Source organism: Dreissena polymorpha, chromosome 12 (assembly GCF_020536995.1).
Source record: "Dreissena polymorpha isolate Duluth1 chromosome 12, UMN_Dpol_1.0, whole genome shotgun sequence".
NCBI lineage: Eukaryota > Metazoa > Mollusca > Bivalvia > Myida > Dreissenidae > Dreissena > Dreissena polymorpha.
In genome coordinates this window covers 61,089,467-61,101,729 of record NC_068366.1, presented here as the reverse complement: position 1 = coordinate 61,101,729, position 12,263 = coordinate 61,089,467, and the positions used below count along the sequence as shown (strand labels likewise).

The 12,263-nt window shown below is 32.2% G+C and overlaps 1 protein-coding gene and 1 long non-coding RNA gene across 9 annotated transcripts in view; both read left to right on the top strand.

Annotated features, from left to right (window-relative positions):
- Positions 1–12,263, top strand: part of LOC127853269 (receptor-type tyrosine-protein phosphatase eta-like) — a 91,335-nt gene that overhangs the window by 21,682 nt on the left and 57,390 nt on the right. The gene's annotated exons all lie outside the window — the stretch shown is intronic.
- On the top strand, positions 8,368–11,174 carry LOC127853270 (uncharacterized). The gene is made up of 3 exons (XR_008036545.1): positions 8,368–8,767; positions 9,176–9,242; positions 9,429–11,174. It is a non-coding gene; the product is annotated as an uncharacterized LOC127853270 (long non-coding RNA).

Genomic DNA, 12,263 nt, shown 5'->3' with positions numbered 1-12,263 from the left:
AAACATTTATTTTTAGTAAACATTATGCATGAGTTGCTGTTATCATACACTTTAGCTTAACTCTCCTTGTTTCTGAGGTTCGCCGAGCTTTTAAACAGTTGTAAGCACCGTTGCATTGAATTGTCGTTGACCCTAGCTGTAATATTTTTATTGTAAATATGTTGTACGCATAAGTACCTTATTTACATGGGTTACTGAACTAAGTACAAAATTGCCGGACGCTGACATGAATGCCTCTTTTTATGATATTCCTGAATAGTAATTTTACCTTCTTTTGCACGGTATACCCATGTTTGTGATGAAAACGTTCTTTAATTTATTTTAATAATCAGTTTGTGTAGAGGTCATACAATTTGTAACGTGGGGGGATTGACAACATATTTAATTTTATGTAATGTTATTATATCGATTTCTTTGACTTAAGTGAATACATCGAACTATGTTTATTGATACACAAGATTCCTGGCATAACAATCGTTAAAAAATTGAAATAATTTAACAAAACTTTAGTATTTTATTGCAGGTGTTTTTCTGCTAAGACAGTGGAATCAGGTCAAATTGGGAAAGAAATAGAAATCTCCGAGTTAGCTACCGAGTATGTCTTCAAGTAAGTAATTATATGTATCTACGCGTACAAAATATATAACATTTTTAATGAGCTTATTTTTCGTGTCTTTAAGCTATACATGATTAATATAACTACACAACATATTATAATAACAAGATGCCATACGACAATAAAATCAAAAATAGAATACGTTATAATCCACGAAAGCAGGAATTGCAAACGATTATTAAATCAGGGATAATTTATATCAAACATAATAAATACATTGAAATTTCTCTAATGCATGGTAAAAAAAAATACTGTTTGCTACGTATTTTTCTATACGTTATCTTGAATTTATGTTTATATTAGGACGGGTACAATTTTATTGGCCGCATTCCCAGATCACGTGGAAAAAATGCATAAAGACAGTAATCTACTTTTTGCAGTTGCATTTAAGGTAAAAAAAAGATGTCGAAGTTGTATTGTATATTGTTCCTCTTATAGAAATAGCACATTTATATTTAGTGGTCGTTTATTTATATGTAATTTATTCATCTATAAATTATAAATATCCTTTTATTTGCATTAATAATTAACGTTGTATATATAAAACATTACTAACAACACGACTTCGAAACCAAAACAAGATGTTGAAAGACAAGAGTCCTGCCTATCCGTCAACGGCGGCTGAATCCCAGCAGTGCAGACCCAAGAACCGTTACACGAACATAATGCCATGTACGTTATAGAGATTATTACATTTAATAACAAGATAAGTATTGATGCAAAGCATCAAAGGGCGTCGGGAATTTCAGTATAAAAGGCACTCAATGAAGTTACATGGAACGATTTTTTTTCTACTGTAAATATTAACATATTAGCCGATTATTTTAAACAAAATAGAAAAAGATAACTCGTATAACCAGTATCTATGATTTTGTGTTATAACCCCCAAATAACCATTATCTATGATGCTGTGGTATACCCCCCCCCAAATAACCATTATCTATGATTTTGTGTTCTAACCCCCAAATAGTTCATAGTTCATTTTATTTACATTGGTTTCCTTTTTTACTGCCATCCGTGTGCAGTTTTCATAAATGGAACAGAACTGTGTCGGTTTTAGAAAATCTGCTTCATCTTGTAAGCGTAATTTCATATATTTCTCAACTTCAAGGGGAGATGATTCTGAACTTATTATTACGTTGCTTATTTACGATAGGGGTTGAGTACTCATTGATATGAAAACACTGTTTAAGTTTTAATGTGTTTACGAACCCCCACCCCACCCTCTCACACATATAGTTCATGGGCATAATACAAAAAAAAATGGTTACAATAAAACAGCATATTTATTTAAACTAAAATATCTACATCAAAACAAAATTTTAACATTGAACACAAATAAAATAATTTGATTCTACTGGGGCTCGAACCTTGGGCCTCTCACATGTGAAGCGAGCGTGTAACCACTACACTACGGAACCGCTTGAAAAATCACCTTCTAACTAAGATATTAATAAGCTATTAATAGTCGGTTTAAATGTAAACACGGAAGTTTAAACGCTGGATAGTGAGCGGGATTAAAGGTCCATAGCAAAGGGTCCATACCACTGGCAAGATACGGGTCAGGTCTGCGGCCTTCTATATGTGGTTCTTACAAAAAACCCTGTAGGAGGACTTGATAGTTATGAGACTGGGGTGCTGTGATGGGGCTCCTCATTGATAAGCGGCTGCTTCTTTTATCAAGACTCATTATTATAATTAATTAAACGTGTCGCGCTTCGCGCTCTATAGCGCCTTTATAAGTAAATAGGTGATTGCTAGGATAGTGGAACAAAGAAGTTTTGTTTTTATACAAAACCAGAAAGTTTCACCGGTTCGCGTATTTGCCCAGTCCCTGTGATCTTTTAGTTTTGCCCAGTCCCTGTGATCAGTTATTAATTAAAACAATTAGCTTTGCATTAATGGCAATAAATGTTGTAGTGAATGTCATAAGCACAAATGCAGTACTTATTTACACTAATTTACACAAAAAATCACCACTAAGCAAGATATTCTGACAACAAAAATATATATATTGATCCGCAAAATAACTTCTCCTCCCATAAGCAAAAAAAAGTATTACATACTAGTCGCCGCACTTCAGTGCGACGCCAATAATCACTTTCTAATATATCGTTACACAAACTGAGAGCATATCAGTGGTGAGACGTAAATGATCAATAATTTTATCGTGTTCAGCTCGGCATGTATCAGACAGAAATCATAACCGTATATGAACAACTCAAAACTAAACATGGTTACTTAGTGATCTTTCTTTGCACTAATATCGGAAACAGCTTATAACTCTATTTTACACACGCAAAAGACGACATATAGACCCATTAAATGAATGTAGTTACGTCATTCTAACGTTTTTTGTTTACAAAAGTATCATTTTAAATCTAATTTGTTTTTAATTACTCTAATTATATAAATGTCCAGAAATTACACCTGTAACGTGGAAAAATATTATAATTTGTTTTTAATTAAAATAATAATTATAATTATAATAATAATAATAATTATTATTATTATTATTATTATTATTAATGAACTTATAAAGAAAAAATACACACGATGCTAAAAACAATTCTTCCGTAGGATTTGAACCCGTTGCCATACAAGCCTCCAGTAGGATTCGAACTCACGTCATCATAAATAGCCTACTTTAATGGAACATTTACTACAATAAAGTCCCGTAACCGATACTTTGCATGATATAGTTTGACATCGTTGTCATTCATAACGATTGTAGCATTGATTTTCCCTCGTCCTAAGTGTCCCCGATGACAATCTTCCTTTTTATATAACCGTCGATATGACAATAAAAAGCTGCTGCGTAACATATGTGAAGAAGAGAAAATATAGCGTTAGTGTTTCGAATTCACAAATACAATGTAAAATTCAATAGAACTGCATAAAATAACATTATTGCCATGTTATGTCATTATGTAAGTTCTGAACTTCCTAATTTTCCAACTTTTTATTTGTATCAATTTCAAACCCTTTTTAGTTTTAATAACTTCTGGTTGAATGTGAAAATACCAGCTAGGCGGACCTAACTATTCATTTTCACCATGTATTTGCATAAACAATAATTTCAAGATAGAAATCAAATAATACTATCAATAACGGCAGCAAAGTGATTTGAGCATTTGCTTGTTACCTGAGAGATCCGGATTCAATATGTGTACGACGTTCAATTTAATTAAAGAAAAATCAATACATAAATGTTAATTGGAAAAATATGTGCAATTTAATTAAAGGGAAATAAATATATAAATGTAAATTTGATAAATATTATTAAAACTAAACATATAATCACACTAATTTAAATAACTTATCGGATTCAAATATGTTTAAAATGCCGAAAAATATCAATGCTGTTTGTTCAAACAGCGAAATGTCTTAAGTCTATTTACAGGAAAGTCTTTTCCCAACAAGTTGTTAAGTTTAGTTTCGTTTTATTTATTTATTATTATTATTATCATTATTATTATTATTATTATTATTATTATTATTATAGTAGTAGTAGTAGTAGTAGTAGTAGTAGTAGTAGTAGTAGTAGTAGTAGTAGTAGTAGTAGTAGTAGTAGTAGTAGTAGTAGTAGTAGTAGTGGTAGTAGAAATAGTAGTAGTAGTAGTAGTAGTAGTAGTAGTAGTAGTAGTAGTAGTAGTAGTAGTAGTAGTAGTAGTAGTAGTAGTAGTAGTAGTAGTAGTAGTAGTAGTAGTAGAAGTAGTAGTAGTAGTAGTAGTAGTAGTAGTAGTAGTAGTAGTAGTAGTAGTAGTAGTAGTAGTAGTAGTAGTAGTAGTAGTAGTAGTAGTAGTAGTAGTAGTAGTAGTAGTAGTAGTAGTAGTAGTAGTAGTAGTTGTAGTAGTAGCAGCAGCAGCAGCAGCAGTAGTAGTAGTAGTAGTAGTAGTAGTAGTAGTAGGAGTAGTAGTAGTAGTAGTAGTAGTAGTAGTAGTAGTAGTAGTAGTAATAGTAGTAGTAGTAGTAGTAGTTGTAGTAGTAGTAGTAGTAGTAGTAGTAGTAGTAGTAGTAGTAGAAGTAGTAGTAGCAATATTAGTAGTAGTAGCAGCAGCAACAGTGGTAATACAGGTAGTTGTAGTAGTAGTTGTCGTAGTTATGGTGGTGGTAGTAGTTGTTGTTGCTGTTGTTGTAGATTAAGCCATCTGACTTGTTGTTGTAATAGTATATGTATTACACGTGTATAAGTAGTAGTAGTAGCAGTGACAGCAGTGGCATAAGTAACAATAATGATAGCAGTAGCTCTAGTAGAATTAAAAAGATCATCAGCACCAGCAGAATAAATATCTGCTTCTTATAATTTTGTTTGTGTAAATATTTTCCCTGGTGCTGACGTAATTGCAGAATTTTATACCTGTTATGGAGTGAATGGGTTCAGACTCTTTGCTTTTTGTAAAGTTGTCCAGTACAGCTGTTACTGTGATGTATAAGTTGTGTCCCCCTTTGATATAATCTGCGACGAAGCAGCTTTTAAACCGCTCTCTGCAAATTTGCATAAACATATTTAACATGTCAATGCAAAAACCCAACTGTGATAGCATGAGATCAATATATGCCCTTGAACAATATGTATTTATTGCTTTAATATTTCCTTTCAACAGCATTTGTTTTAGTTGTGAAAAAAAACTTAAAATACGTACTTAAACTAGCAAACAATGGGAAAAGACTCTATTGAGGGCAAAAAAGAAAGACAATTGTTATAATTATTCGAAATTTGATTCCATGCCGTACGAGTCATTGAAGTCGCACATGTAGAGAGCTACATTTTGAATAATGTTTTTTATGTAGGTATCGGATCAGAAGTAAACGAATGAAAAAAATGATTCCATATTTGATACGCATGTACCGTTGTTATGATTCTCGTCATGATAAGGTTGCATTGATATTTTCAATTGTTATATTATTTTGTATGTGTGTCTGTACTGCATTTCAAGATGATCATTCACGGGTAAAGCTCCGCGAAGCAGACAATATTGTTGGAGCCGACTACATCGACGCAAATTACATTCCGGTTTGTTTTCCATCGAGTTTTATTTATATTTTAAACATCCTTCAAGAGACGGCGATACACGTATTCTCTGTTAATGTCATATCGTTAATAGTCGATAAGCACGGCCAGTTTGCATTGAGATGTGTATGGTATACTAGTACTCATGAAACTCTTATCAATCGACAAACACTAGTTTTCGAATAGTATGAACTTAATCAATCGTACACATGACTGAATTGTGTTGTAGTCCGTATAAACTCTTGAATATTTAAAGTTTAAACATACATTTAAATGAGTAGTTTGGCAGTTGAAGCAAATGAAGTTACGTTACGTGGTCGAGCGTCCATGACCATGTCCCTCGATCGCCTGGTGATTTCTGTTATACTGTTGGCAGGGATATAATTCTCGAGGAGAGTACATCGCCACCCAGGATCCGTTACGCACAACATTTGACGACTTCTGGCGCATGATCTGGGAACAGAAGGTGGACATTATTGTTATGCTGACAAACCTGGCGGAGAAAGGAGCAGTAATAAAACATTTCTTTATAAGATGTTAAGTATTGGGCAATACATTATTGTGATGTCTTTAATATATATCAATAAAACATGGCATTTCTGAATTATAGATACAATTATTTGCGTTATTTGAAAAAAACTGTTACTGGAAATTCCGCATCATATTTATTATGTCCAACATCTTAAGCATGAGTAACATGGAAAAGACATTTATGTTAAAAAGAATATTAATGGCACTCACATCAAGTTTACTCTTCCATTTACTGATTTTAATTAATCACTTTGATATATTTCCCGTTTTCCGAATGTGGTAGGACTTCAGAATATCAACATGGCCGCTGAAACAATCTATAAAATTTACGTTTTAGTACCTTACCATGCCGCTAACATGTTCGAGTGTATCATATGATTGTCCCCCAATAAACAAATATCAAATGAATCACAACTGTTTCTTAATCGTTGTCTGGCCATGAAAAAGGTGTAATTTAAACATTGCGATAGGTAACTATTTCTGAATGGGTTTAAAACACATTCTTAAGTGTTCCTATTTAACCTGCATAGACATATTTAGAAAATTGAGAAATGTTTATTGCTGTCATGTACACTGATACATTTAAAAAGGCAATTAATAATGAAATTAATAGTAAATAGCAATGTATTCGCAAATATTTTATACTCGGTTCAAGTGTGACATGCCGGGAGACGCGCCAGTCATTAACGGGAATATTCTTGTATCAAAACATTCCGAAAGGGACCTGTCGCTCTACAAACTGTGTATCTTCGATATTAAACTGGTAAGATTACTCTGCAACATATAAAAGAACGGTGATCCAGATAACATTTATGTTTAAAAGGTATATCATGAGTTATTGTTTTACACAGTATCAGATTAACAATAATGGTTAGTTCCAAAATGATCATTTATGAAGTTATCAATTTCAAAACACCTTGTTCTATGAAGATATTGCATCTTTCCTAAATTCGACTGCTTAAGTTGGAGAGCAGTATTTATATCAATAAATAAATATATAAGTGATCAGATATATTGTATGCCATTTTCAGGTATGAACAATGCTTTATTTAAATCATCTAAGTGAAATAACATTTGTGAATAAACAAACAAAATACAAACGTGTTAAGGCCATTCGCTCCACCTTTCTAAAATTAATTCTCAAACATGACGTATTTGTAAACAAAATGTATGAATAACTTAAAGCACATACATTTTTAAGTAGTAAGGTACAATTAATTCAAAATCAGTAAAACCGATGGTAGGACGTTATTGATCTCAATTTAAATAATGGTAAAATTATATTGTTTTCGTTTAAAAATAACATAGTATATCGTCTTACACAGCTTAAGTTAAAAAATCTCCTTAAACGAAACGGTGTTTTAATTTAACTAAATTGACTACGGTTTATTACGGTCAAAATAGTCCTGCTCTTTCTTTCAAGCGTTGCGTTGTTTATTTCATCAAACACTCTTTTAAGTTTCCCTCATATATTTCAAGCATGTTTTAGACTTCTTTGTCTGATAGTTCTTATTTATTTAAATTTAAGTGCATACGGTTTAAAATTCCAGTTTACAACATATTTCACGAAACCTTTCAATAATTTTACTTCATTCGTGAATTGCAGTCCGCACAGGCTAATCAGGGACGACACTTTCCGCTTTTATGGTATTTTTAGTTTTAAGAAAGTCCCTCCTTTCCGAAAAATCAAGTTTAGGCGGAAAGTGTCGTCCCTGATTAGCCTGTGCGGACTACAAGGCTTGTCTGGGATGACACTTTACGCACATGCATTAAGCCCAGTTTTCTCAGAACACGGCTTATATATATTTTGGTCGTTCAATATTAAAACAATAATACTTGTAAACTTTGAATATATTTATAATAGTTTAACGTGTGTATATAATTGTACATGTCATCGTTGAAGAAAATCTATTCGACCAACATATCAAGTAGATTCATTGTGATACTATAATAACATATCGTTTGTACGGAAGTTTCATTTATAAAAAACATAGAAAATGTATAATTAATTTTCAATTTTAGAACAATGAGCACAGGCGTATAAAGCATTTCTGGTTCAATAAATGGTCAGACGCCGGGTGTCCGGAAAAGCCCGTAATGTTCTTTGACTTTGTAAAAGCAGTACAGAAAGCAAAGACCCCGGCAGTTAATGGTGGCCCTATTGTTGTCCATTGCGGGTAAAGCTGTATATAGCTAGTCTATTCAATATTCGTTCAGCATTAATTATTTGTATATTTGCAGATAGCAATATCATCACAAACATTTACAACCAAACACATAAAACTATTTTTCTGAAAAAAGTCTACGTTAGTGACTTTCAAATTCATAAATTCTTTACTGTCTTAGCAAATTAAAGATGTGCGCATTATCTCATGTGTCTGTTTCGGTAGTGATGTGTTAACCTTCCCATGTTTATTACATATGGTAGGAGAACAATTGAAGTGTATTGCAAAAATGTTTTCAATGCTAGCGATGGTGCTGGGAGAACAGGAATTTATATCGCGGTAGATCATCTACTGCAAAATATCCGTGACCATGACGACGCAGATATCTACCAACTTATATTGGACATGCGTGAACACCGATGCAACATGGTTCAGACTGAGGTATTGGTAATTAACGAATATGAAGAAAAACATAGGTTTAACCTTGCCAAAACCATACACATGAACTGTTTAAGTAAAATAAAGAGTTAAACTCATCAAACATTAATAATTTGGCCACATTTGCCACAATCAAACGATTAATAATTTAACCAATCTATCATTTCACTAAATAACGCCAGAGTCTGACATCAAAGTAAAGCATGTGTTATACGCATATTCACAAAAGCCTTAACGACTCTCCAAATTCCGTTGCACACGGGTTGTTTCGTAGTGTAATTTAGCTCCTTTATGCACAATAGTAAGTATTGGAAGGATAATTAAATGACCGTATGTTAAAACATTATTTAGTAGTCAATTCGATTAATACACTATTTTGCAGTCTCATTTGTTTTATTATGTTCGTTTCAGGCTCAATTTGTTTTCATATATGACTGCTTGAAAGCGTTCGTCAAAGTCGGTCATGTTGACGACGGACGTAAGATAGCTTTTGATATTAGCTAAGAGTGCAATATTTTATAAGATTATTTTTACAATTGTCATTTCAAATCCTTAGTTAAAGTGCAATACATGAAGACTTGTTAAATTCACGTTACAAAACAAAACTGTTAAACTGTCATGTATATGTTTCCAAACTTTTGATGTTTTATATTATCCATTTCAGATTTGTATCAAAACACCAAACTTGGTACTGAACCATTGGAGCACACGTACGAAGCCTTGAATTTCAGAAGAAATTTATTTAAATAACGAGTGTAAGCTATTCGTTGACTTCATAGAAATGTTATTTAACAAAATAACAAGCAACACATTGACTTAATACACTTTTTTAGATATATCACAACTCAAATTGTTCTAACATAAAAAAAAAATTGGTGTTATTTCTACGAGTCTAGACCCTAGCAGGTAGAGCACATTAAAATGTTATACCATTGGTGTAAAGTTGTATTGTATGCATGTGTGCATATGTATACAATTGCTAAACCAAGTTAACACTAAAATGTTCAAGAGGCGAAAAAAAAATCAAATGGATCATTTTTTACAAGAATGAGCAGCAAAACTTAGTAAGTCAAACTAAGGTAAACACTATCTTCTTTTTTTAGAATAATATTGGATTCTAAAAGTACATAACAGCACTTCCAAGTAGGTATCAACAAACTTTATATTCAATACCAAACTGCTCACCGCAAACCAAAGATTGTCTTATAGTCTTCATAATTAATCATATTGCCCTTTTTTATAATTAATGGATATATATATAGAAAGATAGATACATGTAGATAGATTTATTTCAACATAAAATGCATAGATTTACATGGCAGCAGGTTATATACACACAATAAATAATGCAAATAACCTGCATGTATAAACAAAGCCATGCTAACATTTTACGTTAAGGATTGCACAATACAGGGTTTGCAATGCAACCCTTATTTCCATTATGATCCTTTTGATATAATATTGTATGACATAGGAGACATCGTTTTATATCACAGTAAATAATAATATCACAGTATATGATAATATTACAGTATATAATAATAAAACACGTATGACATATTAAAATTACACTTACTTGTGTAAGAATGTGTATAGAATATATTCTGATATGTTCTTGACTAGGCATTATTTAGAAGTTATCACATTTCAAGTGTTTAAAAGTTTTACATAATTAGTTGCCTCGCTATAAAATAATCTTACAGAAACTAGATAAGATACGATAAATTTATCTATATTAACAATCGTATTAAATCAACAGTAAGAAATCGTAAAGAGATGCATATTAAAATTATACTTGTCTAAAAAAATGCTCCCTAACAATGTGTTTCAAAGAAGAAATACTTTTGACTCTCTGATATGTTGAGGAAGAGAGTTCCAGAGAGTACAACCATTGAAAGCAAATGACTTTTTGCCATACCCATTGACCCTTGGAATGGCATACATGTTGCAATCATGCATGTAAAGATCGGTATTAAGTGAGTCTGACTGTGCTCTAACTCCGAACCTAGTATTCTTATTGTGGATATTACTAACTGGAGTAAAATTATCTCCCAAATATGGCGTAGCCAACTTTGAGCTATTTAAAAAAAATGACAAAGTGTGATCTGGTTTACTCGACTATCAATAGGCAACAAGTTAAATCTAGTAAAATGTTCTTTACCAATTTGAGACCTAGGATTCAAATTAAATATGAACCTGATAAGTTTATTTTGGGTGACCTGTAACTTGTTTTTTAACATTTGGGTAAAACCAGAGTACCAAACAGAACAACCGAAGTCAAAGTGGCACTGAATTAAAGACATGACTAGAAGCCTTCTAGTATCTGTGGATAAAAACTCCTTCTTTCGATATAAAAACTTTAACCTTGCATTGGCCTTCTTGATGACTGACTCTGCCATAGAAGATAAACACAATTGTAACCCCTAAATACTTGCCTGATGATGTAGATGAAATGGGTGTTCCATCACATGAATTATTTAAAATGAATTGTGACCTTAGTTTCTACCGTGACCCAAACAGAAATGACTCTATTCAGAGAATAAGAAGACGAATTTCAATACGCCCTAAAACAAATTCGCCAATTGATCGCGAGAGACTACTCTATACGCCCAAATATTTCCAAGTACACCGAATTAATTCAGTACTTAACAACATTACCATGACTAAACGCACAATTTTGTGTACCCGTAAAATTATGAATGCATTCACAAAACCACGCTAATTCACTACTAATCGTTGAAACTGAATCAACTGGGTAAATCGATTGATTTCAAAATCATCGTCACAGGCTGTATAAAACTCCTTCTAGACTCAAACAATCAAATTCGACTGAATTATATCTCTTCATGTCTAGGCTGCTAAATAATAAAAAAACAGGTTTTTTCACATGCAATTTAACTACTGGAATATATTAATACATAAAGTGTTTATGGGTTGTGACTTTATTTCTTTAAACGAGTATTGTTTGCCAAACGTCTAGCAGCTGTAACCAAGATTTATATTTTTCACTTTATCTCTTTATGTATATTTGTATTTCTTATAACCAGAAACTTGCGAAATTCAATATCTTATGTATTTCTTTGTTTTACTTAACTTTGTCAGAAATCTGAAGTTATTACTTGTGTTATATACTATCATTCGCTTGAGACGCTTAAAACATATTTTAGGACCGTTTCACTTCATACGTTGTAATAATAGTATCGACTGTAGACTATATTTAGAATTTTACTTTTTTGGAAGAATAGATTCTGAATATGACCTTACTTAATTATGGTTAAATAAATCTGTCCCGGGGACAAACAATTTACAACGAAACATTCTGGTTTCAATAATTCTCTGATATTGAGGACTATTGATATTGAATAATATGTGATATAACACAGGCTGACGACCAATAGAGATGTTTATGCTCAAATCATTTATGTTTTATCCTGTAACGTGACACAAATAAATATATATGTTTGATGTTAGAACCAAGTTGGGGCAACCTTGCTATAAC